We start from the raw sequence: 21,495 nt of genomic DNA, 5'->3' as shown, positions 1-21,495 counted from the left end.
ATTCCAGCCAACAGCATAGACCAACTGCCACGATTGGGGATATTCCAAATCAGTTGAACCTCCGGTGAGCCATCTTGGATATTCCAAACCAGTTGAGCCTTACGATGACTGCAGCCACAGTTCACACCATACAGAGAAAAACTATTCAGGTGAGCCCAACTAATCCACGAAGTCACGAGCAGCAATAAATGGTGGTGCTGATTTCAGCCAGTGAGCAAGGCAGGTACACAGTCCCTGAGCACCTGGCCTAGTGCTTGTGTCTGTATGTGTACAGGGGCCCTAAGATGGGAGGCCCCAAAGCAGCAGCAAAAGCAGCAGTGGGCACAGCCCCAAGAGAGTATGGGGGCACAGATTTCAAATGGGACAACACAAGGACCTGGGTGGTAGGCTGCTTGCTTCCAGACCTCATCCCTAAGTGTTTGAAATTATTAACTCTTGGTGCTGAGCACTGGGACAGGTACTGCAGATGCCCAGCCTGTAAACTTTGTCAGTAAATTATTATAAAATAATATCATATATATGGACATTGCAATAAAACATATCAGAAAGTTATTAGTATTATTCTGGTTTTGGAAATTGCTGAGTCATTACAAAGCAAGTACCCATAGGCTTAAAGATAGAACAATTTAACAGAAAAAAACACTATTTTTATATGAAACTTTGCATAAACCTATTATTTAGAAGGCACCTTGAAAGTTAAGTTTTCCTTGTAGTTCATTAAATTGCCATTGCATAACCTTGAAATTCAGACAAGAAACTCACTTGTATAAAGAGTTAAATCTTTCCAGAAAGTGTTATGTCAGACTTAACAGTTTTACATGAACTATAGTTTATACTTCAAAATAGCTTATCAGAAATATGTTCCAGGGTTGTCACCACCTATAAAATACTCCTCATAGTTCCAGTAACAGTTCCAGTAGCAGAAAGATTCTTTTCAAAGTTAAATACTTTAAAAAATTAGGTACAATCTTACATTTACTAAAACTACCTCATATTGCTTTCAGTTATACCCATATAAAAGTAAAGTTGCTAAAGCTATAAACTGTGATGACCTAATAAATTTGCAGAAAGGTAAGCCAAAAAATCAATGATCAATCAAGAAGTCACAAGAGTATAGTATTTTATTCATGATTTTATATAAATTATAATGCCTAAATAGTTTTTACAGCCTAAAAATTTGTTCTTATATATCATTATTACCTCTATTATATTTTCTAAGTAATAAACATTTTAAAGGTAAAATCTTTATATTTTAGTATTTTCAGTAATCTTTTTGAGTTTTGAAAAAGGGTACCCATGTTACCATTTTGCAATGGAACCTAAGATTATGTAATATATCACACACACCTATTTACTCAATTGTTTTTATTTTGTAAATGAGGTGGATGAAACTGGAGCCTATTATACAGAGTGAAGTAAGCCAGAAAGAAAAACACCAATACAGTATACTAACACATATATATGGAATTTAGTAAATCGGTAAAGATAGTCCTGTATCCGAGACAGCAAAAGAGACACAGATATATAGAACAGTATTATGGACTCTATGGGAGAGGGCAAGGGTGGGATGATATGGGAGAATGCCGTTGAAGCATGTAAATTATCATATGTGAAACGAATCGCGAGTCCAGGTTCGATGCATGATACAGGGTGCTCCGGGCTGGTGCACCGGGATGACGCGGAAGGATGGGATGGGGAGGGAGGTGGGAGGGGGGTTCTGGAAGGGGAACACATGTACACCCATGGTGGATTCATGTCAATGTATGGCAAAACCAATACAATATTGTAAAGTTAAAAAAATTAATAAACTAGTTAAAAATAAAATAAAATTTTTCATTTGTAGAGCATATATATTTTGTTTTAGTATTCTTTCGGTAGATTTATATGTTGAGGCACTTTATAAAATTGCATACTTTTAAGAAAATCCTAAAATTTGATATTATGCCTAGAACACACTACAGTTGTATATCAGCTCTTCTTTTGTGTTATTTGAAGGAAAATAACAAGAATTCCTACTACCCTTTTTTTTTTAATTTAATTGGAGGATAATTTTTTTACAATATTGTGTTGATTTCTGCCATACAACAGTGGGAATCAGCCATAAGTATACATATATCTCCTCCCTCTTGAACCTCCCTTCCATCTCCCACCCCCTCCCACCACTCTGAGTTATCACAGAGCACCAGGTTGAACTCCCTGTGTTATATAGCAACTTTCTACTATCTATCTATTTACATATGGTAATGTATATGTTTCAGTGCTACTCTCTCAATTCGTCCTACCCTCTCTTTCCCCTACTGTGTCTACAAGTCTGTTCTCTTAAGTGAGGTGAAAGTGGCTCAGTCGTGTCCGACTCTTTGTGACCCCATGGACTATTACAGTCCATGGAATTCTCCAGGCCAGAATACTGGAGGCTTTCCCTTCTCCAGAATATCTTCCCAACCCAGGGATCGAACCCAGGTCTCCCTCATTGCAGGTGGATTCTTTACCAGCTGAGCCACAAGGCAAACCCAAGAATACTGGAGTGGGTAGCCTATCCCTTCTCCAGCAGATCTTCCCGACCCAGGAATCAAACCAGGGTCTCCTTCATTGCAGGCGGATTCTTTACCAACTGAGCTATCAGGGAAGCCCTCTGTTCTCTTTTATCTACATCTCTATTCCTGTCTTGCAAATAGGTTCATCAGTACCATTTTTCTAGATTCCATATATGTGTGTTAATACACAGTTGTTATTTTTCTCTGATTTCCTTCATTCTGTATAACAGACTCTAGGTGCATCCACATCACTAGAACTGCCTCAAATGTGTTCCTTTTATGGCTGAGTAATATTCCATTGTATGCATGTACCACATCATCTTTATCTTCATCTATCGATGGGCATCTGTGTTGCTTTCATGTCCTGGCTATTTTAAATAGTGCTGCAATGATCATTGGGTACAAGTGCCTTTTTTAATTATTGTTTTCTCAGAGTATATGCCCAGTAGTGGGATTGCTGGATCATATGGTAGTTTTATTCTTGAGTTAGCAAGGAATCTCCATACTATTCTCCATAGTGGCTATATTAATTTACATTCCACCAACACTGCAAGAGGGTTCCCTATCTACACATTCTCTCCAGCAGTTATTGTTACCCTGGTTTTGATCCTAGTACTCTAAGTCACTCTCTCATTCCTATTCTTGGAAAAGTCCCCCAAACTTAGAACAGTTCTGTCAATTCTGCTGAATTACTTGAATAAGAATTTCTTCATTCTGTGCTGGGGAAAAGGATTTAGGTAGCTGCAGCTATTTAGGGTATTGAAAGTGAACGTGAAAGTGTTACTCAGTGGTGTCTGACTCTTTGCAACTCCATGGACTGTAGCCCACCTGGCTCCTGTGTCCATGGAATTCTGCAGGCAAGAATACTGGAGTGGGTTGCCATGTCCTTCTCCAGGGAATCTTCCTGACCCAGGGATTGAACCCAGGTCTCCCACATTGCAAGCAGATTCTTTACCATTCGAGCTGATCGGGAAGCCCATTAAGTGTATTAAATGTTAACTTAATATTACATATTCTGTAGAGGCAGAGAAGATGACCTAGGATTGCCTATAGCTGAAAAGGTGGTTGTTAGAGAAAAGGTTGGCTTGGGAGCTTAGAGATAATATTGTAAGAGTGAACATTAGTTGAGATTGTCAGAAATGAGATGGATTCTATAATAAAATAGCAGCAACTATGTAAAGACTAAATCACCCAGTAATTTTGATAGGTTAATTTATAACTTCTTTGGGGTCTTCCCCCATTATTAGCCAGAAATCTCTGTGAATCAGACTTGCTGATGCTGGCCTCTGAATGTAGTGGCTATTGTGATACTGGCAGCCATATCCCAGGGAGTGGGATCATGAGAGGATTTGTTTTATATTTCACTCAACTGACAGAGTCTGTAGAGAAAAGTCTAGATAAGTTCTTAGTTGTCATTGCCATTATTAAGATACTGGACTGAATGCTTTGAGAAACATCAAAGCTCTCAAAAATTATAATAAGCATGTGACTTGAGGTTAAAGACTGGCAAGAAAAATTAAATAACAGTATAAGTGACCTACTTGACAACTCTTTCTTCTATATTTTAATTTTTTTAATATGTTTTGCTTTATTTTGAAAGTATTTGTATGGGATAAACATTTTAAATGCAATTCTCTAATTAATGCTTATTAACTCACTGTAATTATATAATTATATATAGATATATATGATTCATCCCAGTTGAATGATTTCAATTCAGTTCAGTCGCTCAGTTGTGTCTGACTCGTTGCGACCCCATGAACCGCAGCACGCCAGGCATCCCTGTCCATCACCAACTCCCGGAGTCCACCCAAACCCATGTCCATTGAGTCGGTGATGCCATCCAGCCATCTCATCCTCTTTCGTCCCCTTCTCTTCCTGCCCTCAATCTTTCCAGGCATCGGGGTCTTTTCAAATGAGTCAGCTTTTCGCATCAGGTGGCCAAAGTATTGGAGTTTCAGCTTCAACATCAGTCCTTCCAGTGAACACCCAGGACTGATTTCCTTTAGGATGAAATGGTTGGATCTCCTTACAATCCAAGGGACTCTCAAGAGTCTTCTCCAACACCACAGTTCAAAAGCATCAATTCTTCTGTGCTCAGTTTTCTTTATAGTCCAGCTCTCACATCCATACATGACCACTGGAAAAACCATGGCCTTGACTAGACGGACCTTTGTTGGCAAAGTAGTATCTCTGCTTTTTAACATGATGTCTAGATTGGTCATAAGTTTCCTTCCAAGGAGTAAGCGTCTTTTAATTTCATGGCTTCAGTCACCATCTGCAGGGATTTTGGAGTCCAGAAAAATAAAGTCAGCCACTGTTTCCCCATCTATTTGCCATGAAGTGATGGGACCGGATGCCGTGATCTTTGTTTTCTGAATGTTGAGCTTTAAGCCAACTTTTTCCACTCTCCTCTTTCACTTTCATCAAGAGACTCTTTAGTTCTTCTTCCCTTTCTGCCATAAGGGTGGTGTCATCTGCATATCTGAGGTTATTGATATTTCTCCCAGCAATCTTGATTCCAGCTTCTGCTTCCTCCAGCCCAGCGTTTCTCATGATGTACTCTGCATATAAGTTAAATAAGCAAGGTGACAATATACAGCCTTCATGTAATCCTTTTCCTTTTTGGAACCAGTCTGTTGTTCCGTGTCCAGTTCTAACTGTTGCTTCCTTACCTGCATACAGGTTTCTCAAGAGGCATGTCAGGTGGTCTGGTATGCCCATCTCTTTCAGAATTTTCTACAGTTTGTGGTGATCCACACAGTCAAAGGCTTTGGCATAGTCAATAAAGCAGAAATAGATGTTTTTCTGGAACTCTCTTGCTTTTTCGATGAACCAGCGGATGTTGGCAATTTGATCTCTGGTTCCTCTCCTTTTCTAAAACCAGCTTGAACATTTGGAAGTTCACGGTTCACATATTGCTGAAGCCTGGCTTGGAGACTTTTAAGCACTACTTTACTAGTGTGTGAGATGAGTGCAATTGTGTGGTAGTTTGAGCATTCTTTGGCAATGCCTTTCTTTGGGATTGGAATGAAAACTGACCTTTTCCAGTCCTGTGGCCACTGCTGAGTTTTCCAGATTTGCTGGCATATTGAGTGCAGCACTTTCACAGCATCATCTTTCAGGATTTGAAATAGCTCAACTGGAATTCCATCACCTCCACTAGCTTTGTTGGTAGTGATGCTTCCTAAGGCCCACTTGACTTGACATTCCAGGATGTCTGGCTCTAGGTGAGTGGTCACACCATCGTGGTTATCTGGGTTGTGAAGATCTTTTTTGTACAGTTCTTCTGTGTATTCTTACCACCTCTTCTTAATATCTTCTGCTTCTTTTAGCTCCATTCAATTTCTGTCCTTTATTGAGCCCATCTTTGCCTGAAATGTTCCCTTGCTATCTCTAATTTCCTGAAGAGATATCTAGTCTTTCCCATTCTATTGTTTTCCTCTATTTCTTTGCATTGATCCTGAGGAAGGCTTTCTTATCTCTCCTTGCTATTCTTTGGAACTGTGCCTTCAAATGGGTATATCTTTCCTTTTCTCCTTTGCTTTTCGCTTCCCTTCTTTTCACAGCTATTTGTAAGGCCTCCTCAGACAGCCATTTTGCTTTTTTGCATTTCTTTTTCTTGGGGATGGTCTTGATTCCTGTCTCCTGTACAATGTCATCAACCTCCATCCATAGTTCATCAGGCACTCTATCAGGTCTAGTCCGTTAAATCTATTTCTCACTTCCACTGTATAGTCAAAAGGGATTTGACTTAGGTCATACCTGAATGATTTACTTTGTCCCAAATGTTGTTTCTTATGCTGAGTCCCCTCAGATTTTAAATTCAAAATCTGAATAGTGTTACATGACTTTTGACACATAAGTTAGATCTCTATGGAAAAGAGCCAAATATCATGGGCTCCATGATAGAATATCTAGTTCATAAGCAAGAACCAAATTAATCATAATATGGAGTAATTTTTGTTTTCTAGTTATTGTGAAATTGAGATTATCATTTATGCAAATAATTCTCAAAGTTTAGTGTTCATTATGAATACTAGGTTCACTCCAATCCAACTGAATTTTTGTAGTTGTATAAATATGGATTCGAAGTCCACAAATGTTTTCTAAGCTCCAGCTAATGGAAAAAAAACTTGAAATATGGTAATATGGAGATGTTTTCTGGAAATATCAAGTGATAACTCTTTCTAGTTATGCTGAATCCAACAAGTACCAAGATTTTGAACTCTGTTGTTCCCAGATATACTCTGTAGATTTTGTTGAGTGTTGAGTAAATAGGATTTCCTGAAATGAGCATGAGAGAAACAGAAGTTTCATAATTGTTTAATGTTTTTTGGCCCAATCTAACTGGAATGATAAAACTGCTATTCATTGAGTCTGGGATAATTGTTGGAGAAACAGGTTTTGGAGGGAAAATATAATAGTTTCATATATAATGTTCACCTTTTTATCTATGGGCTTTCCTGGTGGCTCAGAGAGTACAGAATCTGCCAGCAATGCAGGAGACCCGGGTTCAGTCCTTGTGTTGGGAAGATCCCCTGGAGAAGGCAATGGCAACCCACTCCAGTATTCTTGCCTGAAGAATTCCATGGACAGGGGAGGCTAGTGGGCTACAATCCATGGGGTTGCAAAGAGTCAGACACAATGAAGTGACTAACACTTGCAGTTTCACACTTTTTTATTGATATGTAAGAGCTTCTTAATGGTAGGGGAATATAGCTTTCACCTGATACAAGTTGTAATTTGTATTGTTTTATGGGTTATTTTTAACATAGCTAATTATAAATATTAAATTTTAAATTTTTGATCATTATTGTATCTTTTAAATTGATTGTATCTTTTATATCATGCTTTTATATTCCTTTCAGAGATTTAAAAAATTTTGTCTCTTAATTTCCTTTACTATATTTTAATTTAATCTTACTTATGTAATATATAAAATTTTGTGTATGTTTGAGCTTTTTGTAGTGTTCTTTTGGGAAGACAGTATATATAGTCCAAGTCTGAAAATTTGGATATCAAGGGCCATTGGCACATGTGTGCATCTCTGAATGCTTCCTCTAATTTGTCCCCATTGTTCATAATTTTCTGCCTCATTGAAGTCTGCTGTATTGCATACATTGAAACATGATTGAATTTCATCAGATGCAAACTGATTGTATCATTTCTATTTCTAATTTGCTCTAAATTAGATCATTTTATCTTTCACGCTTTCTGCCTTTAGCCTTTTTCCCTGATTGCATTGCATTACCTTTTGGTCCTCAATATGGATCAGAAACGGAGAGCTAGGAAATGTATGAAAAGGAGTTTGAAACTCTGAAGAATTATGAGTCCAGAAGATAGCTCAGAAAGGTGAGGATCAGAAACATTCTCATTGGAGCCCAACATCCATTTCATGCATGCTCAGAAGCATATCATTGTCTTTGACCAAGTGACCTAAAAGAAGCCAAGTTCCACAATGTGAAACTTGTACAGTATGGTGTCTGTGGAGTGCATCTGGAGTGATCTGACATATGCTGATTCATTTCCCTGCTACTCTCAATACTGCAGTTCATTTTATGCAGATCCCTGCAAAATGGAAAGAATTAATGGCAACTCTGTAACCCTCCATGTAAATTTCCAAGTACAAAGATAAACAAAGAAATTTTCATCTGAGAATGTTTTGTATCCGAATTTTTGCATTGCTTATTGTGAAGAAATTTGAAATTTACTGATTATACAGCAAAACTTAGAGAACAGAAGTTAGTCTTGTAGGTTCCTTCTCTGCGTGACTGATGGAATGCATAAAAATAAGAAGCTGTAGACTTAAATGGCTCCCTAGAACTGATTTTTACAGCATATGTCCATCACGCACAGTGAACACTCATCTCTTAACTCTGAAACCAGAATACATCCTAGAACAAAAATCTATTTTTTGTAGGTGTATATGGTAGTTTAGACCCTTCCAGAGATACATGTTATGGTTGCTGTTTGCTTGTATCCTTAATTAATGATGAGTAAAATTTGCCATTAAGATGCATAATTTCTCTGCTTTGACAGTTTGACTTCTGTTGTAGTGTAATGACTTTTGATTAGAACTGTATCATTCAACCAACTTTTAGGGTGCTTTTGAAATTACTATAAATTCTTACTCAGCTCATTATTATCTTCTTTTCTTTCATATTTTTGTTGTCTCAATTCTTCAAAATTACTTGTTCTTGCTTTTTTCTTCTATATTTGATTCCTTAGGATTATCATTTATTTTGAAGAAAATTTTTCATTGTTGCTTCCCTAATGACTCAGACAGTAAAGAATTCATCTGCAATGTGGAAGACCTGAGTTTGATCCCCGGGTTGGGAAGATCCCCTGGAGGAGGGCATGGCAACCCACTCTAACGTTCTAGTCTGGAGAATCCCCATGAACAGTGGGGCCTGGCGGGCTACAGTCTATGGGGTCACAAAAAGTCAGACTTGACTGAATGACTTAAGCATTCTACAGGAGATGGGCCATCCTTCCATTTAGTCCATCATATTCAGAATACTGAAAGTAGAATCAAATCACTTTCTGATTTCTTAATTGAGCTGCTTATTCCTTTCTCATTTCACAGGAACAGGAAGTTCCTCACATGTTCTCATCAAGAACAGTGTTGCCAGAGTTGTCCATCTGGTATGTAAAGATGCAGGATGGTCCCAGAACCTGAAGCAAGCTGGAGAGACCTCCAAAGACATAGTTTAAAGCCACACTCTGAAAATAACAGAGCAAATGGGAAGGGCCTGTTCTCCACTGAGTTTTCAGTCCTGGTAACTGAACTAAAAAAGATGGTGGCCTCGTCTAACCTCAACACGAGGCTCAACCAGAAAAATGAAATAAATATTTCTCTTTCAGGTTAGTTTGTCTATAATTATATCTCATTGCCTGGAAAAGTGTTTTAAGACTGAGTGCACACTGCTGAGTTTCTAATTGGAAGAGAAATGATATTGAGTTCCTGTACTGTATTTTTTAGGCAACTTTCCCTAATCTATATTATTTTCTTCTTTCTGCTAGCTTTGGGTTTAGGTTGTTCTTCTTTTCCCAGATATTTAGGAGATAGCTAGGTTGTTGACTTAAAATCTTTCCTCTTGTTAAATGTAAGCATTTACAGCTATAAACATTTCTGTGCCGTTCACTCATTCACTCATGTTGCCTTAACCCTGAGAGTTTGGGATGAAGGGGTCACTACTGCAAGAGACTTCTATAATCACCACACTCATTCAGCCCCCTGGGGAGAGATCAGCAGTTCCTGGTGACATACTAGAAGTGCCCTCCATAACAAGGCCAGGCTTGTAGCCCTTTCTATAGCCATTTTAAACATTTTTTAGTGTATTTCACAAATACCTGCCATGGACGTGCTGGCTCCACTTCCTCCTGGGTACATGAAGGCTGCTCTAGCCATACCTGAGATTAACTCTCCTGTGTCTGCATCCTCAGTTGCTCTCATATCTATAGCACCTGTAGTGGGTGCGTGGTAAGTGTTGTCATTGCTAATGCTACCCTTGTTGTTGTTAGGCACCACCGATTTCTGGATTGCAAGAAAGAATGTGCTGCTCTGGAGTAAAGGATAAATTCAGTAGGCCTGGGTTGTCTAAAACCTGCATGTTCCAAAGAAAGGTTTGACTCTTGCCAGGCTCCTAGGAGTTAACCTCTAAGTTTTTGGAATATACTGACTGATAAAAGCTCATTTTTTACATGGGGCTTTGGTACACCTGACATCAGTTTGACATCTGAGAGTCCAGAGACTAAGTAACTAAGGTCAGCCATGTCACTCCTTTTCTAAATGACTGACCCTGAATAAAAACTCTGGACACCCAGCTCAGGTGAACTTTGTGGGTTGGTAATACTTTGTGCATGTTGTCTCTCATTGCTGCTAGGAGAATTAAATGTTGTCTGTATCAGTCCACGGGGAGGGGAGAGGACAAAATCTGCATCTGATGGTTCTTCTAGACTCTTTTCCTTGGCTAATTTTTTTTTCACTGCATTGTGTGGCATATGGGATCTTAGTTCCTGAAACAGGGATCAAACCTATCTCCCCTGAGCTGGGAGTTGTTGTTATTGTTCAGTCTCTTAAGTCGTTTTCAACTCTTTGTGATGCCATGGACTGCAGAATGCTAGGTTTCCCGGTCCTTCACCATCTCCCAGAGTTTGCTCCAATTCATAAATTGGAAGCATGGAGTCTTAACCAGTGGACTGCCAGGTAAGTCCCCCTTATCTAATTTTAATCTGTATCTTTTTTTCTCTTTTTAAAATCGAAATATAATTCATTGATAGTATTAGTTTCAGGTGTACAGCATAGTGATTCAAAGTTTTTACAGCTTACATGTCATTTAAAGTTATTATAAAATATTGGATATGTTCCTGAAAGGTTACTGCTGCAAGCTGTGTGTTATGCTGGGATTTGTGACCTCCGGAGGAGAGGATTTCAATCCCGGGTCAGAAACAAGGCTTGACTACTTGGAGCTTTTTGTGTAGCAAACTTTTATTAAAGTATAATAGAGATAGGGAGAGCTTCTGACATAGACAGAAAGGGGACAAAAAGAATGCCCCTTTGCTAGTTTTTAGCAAGGTGTTTTATGTCTGTTAGAAAGCTATTAATCATATAAGAAAGACACTTCAAGGCTGAGGGAGTTTTACCAGGCCCCTCTCCCATAATATGCACTTTTGAGATAGGATGGTACGAGGTGTGTCATCCCCCGGCCATAAAACAATTGACATAAATGCTGGTTTGTTGAGCCATTATCAGCCTAAGGTTTGAGAAAAGAAAAAAGTTAGTCTTAGGCAGAACCATTTTGAAGAAAGGCAGATTCCAAAGCAAATACATAGTTTCATTACACAGCTTAAGAAAAACATTTCCATTAAAAAAAAAACCAACAAAAAAACCACATTGGTTAGCTCAAGGAAGAACCAGGTTTCATCAACACAGAATTAAAAGCCTCTTTTAATTTGGTGTAGAGAAGTAAAAAAAAAAGTGTCTGCCACTTGCAGTTTATTTCCTCCTGCCACTTGGGGACCTCTGGCCTTCCTACCTGTTACCCTCTCATTCCCTACGCTCTACCATATATTCTTGTAGCTTGTTTATTTTGTACATAGTTTGTACCTCTGTATCTCCTACCTCTCTCTTTTGGTGACTACTAATTTTTTTTCTTTATCTGTGAGTCTGTTTCTGTTTTGTTATATTCATCTTTTTATTTTTTAGATTCCATATATAAATGATAAGATACAGTATTTGTCTTTCTCTGACTTATTTCAATAATACCCACTAGGACCATTTCAATGTTTTTTTTTCTTTTTTTGAGGTCAGGTGGCATGTGGAATCTTAGTTCCCTGACCAGGGAGTAAACCTGTGCCCCCTGCATTAGAAGTACGAAGACTTAACCACTGGACTGCCGTAGAAATTCCCCAAATTTCATTCTTTTTATGCCTGAATAATATTCCATTTGTGTGTGGGTATGTGTGTGTATACATACCATATCTTCTTTATCTGTTGAGGGACTGATCATTTGTTGTTGACTAGTAATTCATGCTGCTATGAACATTGGGATGCATGAATCTTTTTGAATTAGTGTTTTCTTCAGATATGTTCCATGGAATGGAATTGCTGGATCATTATAGGAGTTCTGTTTTTAGTTTTTTGAGGGGCCTCCATCTTGTTTTTCACAATGGCTGTGCCAATTTACATTCCTACGAACAGTGTCCAAAGGTTTCTTTTTCTCCACATTCTCACCAACATTTATTATTTGTGCTATCTTTGATAATAGCCATTCTGACAGATGTGAGGGGATACTTATTATTTGATCTGCATTTCTCTTATTAGTAATGGCTATTGGCCATCTGAAAGTCTCCTTTGGAAGAATGCCTATCAGCTCCTCTGCCCATTTTTAAATAGAATTGTTTGCTTTTTGTTGTAAGACAGTGTGAGTTCTTTATATATTTTGGATATTAACCCCTTATAAGGTATATGATTTGCAAATATTTTCTCCCATTTGGTAGGCTGTCTTTTCATTCTGTGCATGGTTTTCTTTGCTATGCAGATCCCATTTGTTTATTTTTGCTTTTGTTTTCTTTACCTTAGGAGACAGATTTTTTTTTTAAATACTGCTACAATCACGTCAAAGGTGTGCTATGTTTCCTTCTTGGAGTTTTATGGTTTTCAGTCTTACATTTAGCTCTTTAATCCATTTTGAGTTTATTTTTGTGTATGGTATGAGAAAGTGTTCTAATTTCATTCTTTTACATATAACTGTCTAAATTTCCCAGGACTGCTTATTGAAGAGTGTATCTTTTCCCCTTTTCTATTCTTGCCTCTTTTGTCATAGATTAATTGACTGAAAATGTGTGGGTTTATTTCTAGCTCTCTACTCTAGTCCGTTGATCTTTGTGTCTGGTTTTGTGCTAGTACCATACTGTTTTGTAACAGAACAGGAAAAGCATAGCCCTTAGCAGGGTAGCATTGCTGTGCCAAATTACGCCGAACATTGTTACTAGGCAACTAGGTCTTGCCCAGCCATTGGTCAATGCCTCAGTGGGCCCCGCCCTCAAGCAACCAACTGTCAGTGAGCGACCGTTAGTTGTCCTGCTCAGCTATTGGTCAGCACTGGGCCCTGCCCACTGGTAACTCTCAGCGAGGGACCATTGGAGAAGTGATTCAACCAAGGGGTGGTAGTATGGTGGTCATTAGGTGGAGAATGAGGTAAGAGGCAGATTCAGGCCTTCTCCTGAAGGCCCTCCAGCTTACCTAGCCTTGGGCCAGTGAGTGAACCAGAGGCTCTGGGGAACAAACTAGAGACTACATCCTGCAGGACTCCAGAGCCTTTCACTAAGGGCCATGGACTAGCTTTGGCCCAGGCCTTGAGGCAGCTGTGAGCCTCTCCTCTGTCCCTGTTTCTGCAACCTAATAGCAGTGGCTGTCTATATGGGTTGCAGTTTGTGAGCCCTAGTCTCCCTCTTTGGGCAGCTTGAGAAGATTTAAGGGCCAGTTGGGTTGGGTGCCTGGCTCCCTCAGGGATGACAGCTGGGCAGGATGTAGGAACCTGCCCCTGAAGGAGCTGCCAAGTGAGATCTCTCTCCTCTGAGCCAGGCCTGGGACCTGGGAGGGTGAAAGCACACCTTGGGACTTCACCCTTTCTGTTCAGGAGAGAGACACCCTTTCTGTTCAGGAGAGAGAATAACAGTCATCTGGTAGAGATTTACAGGAACATCGTTACCCAACCATGACCAGACCTCAAGAACAAAGAATGGGACCCAAATCTGCAACAACCAACCACGCCCATCCCTCACCTTTTGCTTTTAAAGGGACTTGCTGAAAGCTTTCAGTAACTTTGGGGTTCTTAGGGCATGAGCCACCCATTTCCTAGTATGAATCTGTAATAAACTTTTCTCTGTTCCAAACTCTAATGTTTAGTGTTGATGGGCCTCAATGTGCATCAAGCACATGGGCTTGCAAAAATTTGGTAACATTTTGATTACTGTAGCTTTGTAGTATAGTCTGAAGTCAGAAAGCAGAGTCCTATCAGGAACAGGCTCAGGCTCCTTCACAAAATTTACCTTAAAAATTTTCTTCAGAATTCAAACCATTTTAAGAACATTATCTCTAAAATATTCTTAATATTACTTATATTAATATATAGTATATGATAATATAGTATATATTTAAGCTATATATATTGTATAGTTTATTATAGGATATATTTTATGTTATACTATACTGACGTTACAATATGTATTAAATTATCTAATACATTACTTTGATAAATATTCACCTTCCTTGTTTTAATGTGCAAAATATCCTAAGGGAGGCGACCAGAATTCCTATCATTTGGCTTAGTCTCAAAGTTCAGCATCGCATGATAGTTTCTGCATAAGTTTCAGATCTACCTCTCTTAATCCAGAGACTAAACTCACACATATCGTCCAATGAAGAAAGAGGGACAGGATAACCACTGTGAACATTCCAGTTTGAAAATAGAAAGATTGGAAAGCTGTGGTAATCTCTACATCAGTGACCAGGAATGAATGACTCCTGGTGGTCTCATTTGGTGTGCTCCTCTTGAATCTGATCTGGCCCCATGGCTTGCTTTAATAGAATAGAATGTGACATAAGTGCTATTTATTATGTTACCCCAGTCCTGAGACTTAAAAGGACATGAATACTTCTAATTTTGTATTCTTAGGTTTCAGTCACCATAGAAGAAGTCTGATTATCCTGAGACTACCAGACTTTTTTAAGAAAGCCCAAGTGAGCCACTTCAAGATGTCACATGAAGGAGGATCAAAGTGCTCTGATTGACAGCCCCACAAGAAATCCCAGCCTTTAGGCAGCACCAACTGCCACCATCTGGGACATTCCAAATCAGTTGAGCCTCCAGTGAGCCATCTTAGACATTCCAGACCAGTTGAGCCTCCAGATGACTGCAGCCACAGCTCACACCGCATAAGGAAGCAACTACCCAGGTGAGCTCAGCAAATCCACAGACTCTTGAGCCATGATGATAGTTTTTGCTGATTGAAGCCACCAATTTGAAGGTGATTTGTTACATAGAAACAGATAATTGAAACAGAAGCTGGCAGAGATCCCTGCTCAGAGCAATTCTTCTCTTTGTAGATCCTGTGAAAGTGTCTAAGCTGTGGGTGAGGATGTGTCTTAATTAAGCCTGAGATGCCTTAATCTCTGATAGCCACAAGGGAGGGACCTTTTCTGAATGATAGCCACAGGAGGGAGCTTTTCTAAATACCTCTTTTCTAACAAGTATAGCTTCTGAAAACACGGTACACATTCTCTTATGCTAACTGTAGCATCACAAGGCTTAAAGAAAATCACCCTTGAAAGCTTTACAACTAAACATAGCATCCTTTGGATAATATTGCTCTTACTTTCTGTAAGTTTATATTATTACCTGTCTGCATTCTTCTCCCTCTCCACATAGGAGATTGCTAAATCCTCTGTACAGCAGTCAGCAAACTGAATTCATAAGTCTAAGTAGAAAGCATGTTACTCTTTCCAACTCCCAGCAGGTCTCTCTAGATCTCAGCGCTCTACCACCTATGCATTCTTGTGCTCATGGCAGCCTTGACTGGTCCAAACATCTCTTTGCACCTCAGTATCCTGCACGGCAGCTTCCGTGAACACTTACCAGATTTTCTTCTCAGCTCTCAGGCAAGCCTACACCTGCACAGTTTCTTTGTAGCCTTTAAGAGATGTGGCATGCTGGATCCCAGAAAGACTCCTGGGTCTTAGTTCAAGATCTCTGGGAAGCAGATTGGAGATGAACATTTGAGTGCAGCTTTATTAGGAAGAAAGTGGGGAAAGCGCAAGGTGAACTGTGAGGCGATGATGAGAGAGACTTTGCTCCCACATGGAGTTCTGGAGCTGGAATGGCCTTGCAGAGTGATTTCAGACTGAAGCAAGTGACTGGAACTTTGTGTGAGCCGTATTCCCTCAGCTCCTGACTACCAGGGGGCAGTTACACAACAGTTGTAATGAGCTGTGTGTGGGAAACAGAAGATAAGTGGTCCTCCCATGTGCAGTGTTATAAAGAGTAGCCTGAACACTAGCTGGGATGATTTTGTCACAAACTCTATGGTATAAACCTTCAGCTATTTTATGGCTTAAACATTTTCCCATTTGGCAATGAATCTTTTGGGCAACACTGAGCCAGAAAACCTGAAAAGTTTACATTTAATAAAATATTAGATGATTAAATTGTGTTTCTTTTAAAGAGAGTTGATCGTGTATGTGCTCCTTACAGGAAGTATTTTCCACCTGCCTTAAGAGTAGTAGTGATATCACTGAGCCCATGAAAATTAGCAGACACGATTAGCTGAAGAAGCTTCAGCGTTTTTTTAAAAAGTAAGTATCCTGAGAAGACTCTAGCCAAAGATGATAAATTTACATAGAAGGCAGCAGAAGGGGGTTTAAATGTCAGTTTGTGACACATGTCCTTTTATTAGTCCCTTTAGTCACTATTTTTATAAAACAGCTTTGTTCATTTTTCCAAAACAGCTTTGTTCATTTTTCCTTCAAGTTTTCTTGTGCACCGTTCTAATGTTACTGTGTTGTTTCACTGGAAGAATTTTGCCAAAAGTTTGAATGAGGCCAGTTTTTATCAATGTCTTTAGCTGCATCAACCAGAAAATTAGTTAATTCTAACAACAATTTGTTTCTTTTGTTCAGTTCACACAGTAAAAAAAATATTTTGCAATCTCATTTTGTTGAATATGAGACAAGTTACAGAATTGAAAGTATAAATTTAGCTCAAAAGTTTAACATTGACTGTGAAATTGCAGTTGATTCTAGAGCAGTGCAGAGGTTAGGAGCGCTGACCAACCCCCCCACCCTTGCTGTAGAAAATCCATGTATAATTTTTGATCCCTCAGAACTTAATTTGAAGTAGTCTACTGTTATGTAAATCTACACAATATATAACACATTGTATAATATATATTACACTCATGACATACCTAACTTTTTCTTAGTTTTTTCAATATTTCTAGTCTGTGCAGTTAATGTATAAGTTTCTTCAAATTGTTACAGACCTCCAAAAATATTTTCCAATATTTTTATTGAAAAAAATCTGTGTATAAGAGGACCAGCACAGTTGAACCTGTGTTGTTCAAGGATCAACTGTATTTTTGTTTTGTTTTGTTGTATTTTTGGCTGTGCTACATGCCTTGTGGGATCCCAGTTCCCCAACTAGGGACTGAACTCAGGTCCTTGCAGCAGGATCACAGAGTCCTAACCACTGGACCATCAGGAAATTCCCCAACTGTATACTTTATGATGGTAATAAAGTAAAAATATTGGAGTCATAGTTAAAACTATATTTTTACTAAATTAAGAAACCCATGAGAAAATTTCAGTTGTAGTGCACACAAAATTCATTTTTTCATTCTAACAAGCTGCTATACTCCACCAAAACAAGACTCTAATAGTCCAAAGAAAGGTTTTAATATTTTGATATTCATAGAGGAGTTAAACTGTGTGTACTATAGCTGATGTTGAATATATACAAAAATAATTATTTCTTCATGGTTGTACACATTTTCAGTTGGTTCCTAAAGATGTTTGAACTTGAAAGAACTAGTTTGGAAGTGAAAGTGTTTTGCCACATTTTTGCTGGATATAGAATTTTAGATAGAAATTTTTCCATTTTAACCCTATAAAATTGTCTCTCTGCTGACCTTCATTATTTGTGACAGTAAGTTTGCAGTGATTCTTACCTTTGTTCTTCTATGTGTGATTTCTCTTTTTCCTTTGGATGCTTTAGAATTTTTATCGCATGTATAGAATTTTATTACAGTTTTCAACTTGTTTTAAATATTTTCAACAATTATTTTTTCTTTTTCCTCTTTTAAGACTCCAGTTCCATGTACTGCTTGATATATCACACGTCCTGAGACTTTTATCATGTGGTAAGTTTGTTTTAAAATCTTTTGTTTTGTGGGATGCCTGCTATTACACCTATAATTTCACTGTTTTTTGGTTTTTTTCCTCCTTAGAGTTAAATCTGCTTTTAGTTCCATTTAGTGACATAATTTCAGATATTATATTTTTCATATCTAGAAGTTCCATTTCATTCTTCTTTATGTTGTCCCTTTATCTCATTATGTTTATTTTTTAAATGCTTGAACATATGTGTAAATCCCTTGTCCACTCATTCTGTTTTTGCTTTTTCTTCTTTGTCTCCTGTGGTTACCAGTCACATTTGCCTATTTCTTCCCATTTCTACTTATTTTGTGTGCTGAATGTGTGATTTTTACATTATTAAGTGACAGATTTTGTTTTATTCCTTTAAAGAGTTTTGGACACAATTCACTAAGAATGGTGGGGTTTCTGTTGATTCCCACTTTTTGTGCAGGTGCCTGCAAATCACCAGGTAAAAGACTGGGGTGATTTTAGGGCTTGGTTTGCTTGTTTCCCTTCCTCACCGATCACAATCCTGTATTACCTCTTGTCCATTATCTGCAAGTAGCTGTTTCAGAAATTTTATTCAGTTCACCCACTTAGGATGGGAGAACTTTTTGTGAGGCTGTTACCTTTTCACAGATGGAAGTAAAAGTACATTAGATGACCTTCCTTTTCAAAATGTGTGTAATTTTGGATCCCTACTTTGTTATGCTTATTGATAGGAAACTGATTTTCTCCATTTTCAGAAAGCATCATCCTTTAGAGAACAGGAAACACTTTGAAACTCTGATATCTACAATGAGTGAAGAGAGGTTTTCTGATGGTAATCAGTACTGGGAGGCGAAGCTCCCACAAAAGTCCACTAGACCTCTGTTTGGGTCACTGGGAAGGAAGGGATGTGTGTACTTAGTTGACCACAGTTTCTTGTTCACTGAGCCTCAAGAACAATGTTTGAAATTCTTTCTAAGCATTCCCTCCTTTCCTTCAGACAGTTGTGTCACTATGGAGACAATCTGGTCTATAATGTGACAGAATGAACCCACATTTACAGTTTTAATATACAGTTTTAACTTACACTTTCCTCCCAGTCTCGTCCATATTTCTCCCTTAAGATCCTAGACAGTGGAATGGATCTTCTCTCACTGATCACTCTGCAGTTACAACTGATTTCAGTTGCAGTTTCCACTGCAATTTTCAGTTTTATTTTCTGGACAACCAGTATGTCATGACCCAGGCTATGAAGCTTCCGTGTGCTGATTCCTGGATCTTGTGGTCTCTTAGTGCTGCTTATACTTGGATAAAAATTCACTGAAACAAAACAAGACTGCATTTCCTACCATTCACCCTCAGAGGGGAATGATAACAGTGTAAGTTTTTCACAGTTATTTCAAAAGCCTGTGGTATTTGGCACACAAAAGATATTCAGTAAAGTTATATTCTGGAACAGTTTATGTAATCACAGATACAGATCCATCCCTATTGTTGCTGGTAAGCCAAAACTCACATAGTCATGACTTTAATAATCTATTTTGAAAATATTTAAAGTAGTATAGAAGTATGGATTCCACGACTTTATTAAAATCAGCATCCCTCTTCTATTACTTGTATGACAAAACTTCTTGGAGACACCTATTTTTCACTCTTACACCAATTTTTCATTGTTAAAGCAATTTTTTTCCTCTTATCCATGCTGCCCTGCCATCTCAGTCTCCCTGTCCATCTCTCTACCCCTGTCCATCTCTGTCTAACCCTCAGTCTGTTTGCATGTTACATCCAACAACAACAACTTTGTGTCTGCCTGGTGGTTTACTTTGGCTCTTGGGGGCTGAGGGGGTCTTCTCAAGAGTATGCCCTGTCAGGCTTCTGTTCTTATCTTCTCAGAGAACGTAGTTGGGGGCAGGGGAATTAGTACCAAATGAACAATGTGGATATAGGTAGGTAATCTCTATGAGTAATTTGTAAAGTAGTTTGTAAATTAGGAACTTCAGTTTTGATTTCCAGTGGATGACTTTTCAAGCTACTAAAATAAAATCATTTTCTGTAGAAATCCAAACTTTTCACACTGAAGCACAGTCAACGATTAATATAAAATATTTTAATGAGGTTTCATCCTATAAGACAAAAATTTAGACCAGGTCCCAACTAATGAAGTGTCTTGACCTTTCATTATGTACTCTGTAAAGTATTATTATTACTTTATTGCCTTACCTGTTTCAAATACAGCATTATTTAAACAATACTGAAATTTGAGGAAACGGAGAAGGACAGCCGCTCTTGAACACATTTTTTATTGTTGTTTTTGCTTGTTTTTTTGTTTTTTTAAAATAATTTCTCAATTCCTTTCAGTCTACTTGTAATAGACTTCCTGTTACATTATTGTGTTAGTGACCTGCTGAATTAGATGACCAAAATGGGAATGCAAACATATGTTTCATTAAACCTACAAAATGAAGTCACAAGTTTGTGCAGTAATTCTTCAAAAAGTATTTCCCTAAGGACTTCAAGGTAGATTGAAAACTTTTGTTCTGACACAGTGTTCTCTGTCAACTCAACGCCTAATACCTTTGTGACGCAAGTTTCCCTCCCAGTGGTGGTTTGCCTTTGACTTTCAATCATCTACACAAAACCGCTTCTGGGCAGTTGCTTGTTTCATATTCCTCCAGCTGAAATAGTTCATCTCTTTCACTTTGTTTCTAAAAAAAAGAAATAATGTTTGCTTTATTATTTTCAATGCCCTTTTTTCTACAATGAATGTTCATTGTTTGTATTTAAACATATTTTTCACATTATATACGAGTCATTGTTTGAGCCTCCATATCCATTTGAAGACCTGGTTTTAGTACTGAGTAGAAGGTGAAATGTTGGCTAAAATGTGCCCTTAGAATGTGGAAAGGCATCTGATGGGCTGAGAGGACCCAAACAGTTCCTCACCACATTGTTTGCACTTACTTCTTCTCTGGTGTCTCTCAGCTTAGAGACAACAAGCAAACAGCAGTGGAACTGCTCCATTGCATCTCCAAAACTCTGAACATTTTTGGAATATTATTTAAATACTAGATGTATTCAAGAAAACCCAGGCCCAGCAGAAGAGAAAGATATTGAGTTTGTTCACCTTTTTTCTATCTATACAAAATAAGGGATTACCACACATTTTGGGGGGTGTACGTGTGTGTGTGTGTGTGTGTGTGTGTGTGTGTGTGTGTGATGGAAGTTCTACCACTTATGGTGAAAATGACCCAATATTTTGAAGTAGCGTCTGGGAATAGGCAGGGTAAGGTCCACCCTGATAGTGATATGGTTGGCCCTACCCAACTCATGATAGAAGCCACTTTGTCTCTACTCAATAATCCCAGAATCAGTTATTTTAATTTTAATATGATGAAATCTTAGAATTCAAGGGGCTTTTGTTTGTTGGTTTGGTTTGGCTTGGTTACTTTCCTATACAGGTTATCTAATTAGTTATACCTGTAGGCTAAGAGCTAGGGTCAGAATCCCTGTTCTTTGCCAAGAAGACACTAAACAAATCTGTTAGCTTCCCTCTAT

General features: G+C 38.3%; 1 protein-coding gene across 11 annotated transcripts in view; it reads left to right on the top strand.

Moving 5' to 3' along the window:
- Positions 1-80: 80 nt before the first annotated feature.
- DCTN4 (dynactin subunit 4) overlaps positions 81-21,495 on the top strand; it is a 143,554-nt gene continuing 122,139 nt past the window's right edge. For 7 of the 11 annotated variants that reach the window (XR_014055535.1, XR_014055533.1, XR_014055536.1 and 4 more), the window contains exons 1-4: positions 13,181-13,239; positions 14,720-14,999; positions 16,295-16,395; positions 17,902-17,957. The gene's annotated coding sequence lies outside the window, so the exon portion shown is untranslated. Of the gene's footprint in view, positions 150-13,180; positions 13,240-14,719; positions 15,703-16,294; positions 16,400-17,901; positions 17,958-21,495 lie in introns of those variants that run through there. The other 4 variants (XR_014055534.1, XM_081495869.1, XM_081495868.1 and 1 more) reach the window with 4 other exon arrangements.

Source organism: Giraffa tippelskirchi, chromosome 6 (genome assembly GCF_054371585.1).
Source record: "Giraffa tippelskirchi isolate mGirTip1 chromosome 6, T2T-mGirTip1v1.2.pri, whole genome shotgun sequence".
Taxonomy (NCBI): Eukaryota; Metazoa; Chordata; class Mammalia; order Artiodactyla; family Giraffidae; genus Giraffa; species Giraffa tippelskirchi.
The sequence above is the reverse complement of the archived record's forward strand: the minus strand, read 5'-3'. Positions and strand labels throughout refer to the sequence as shown.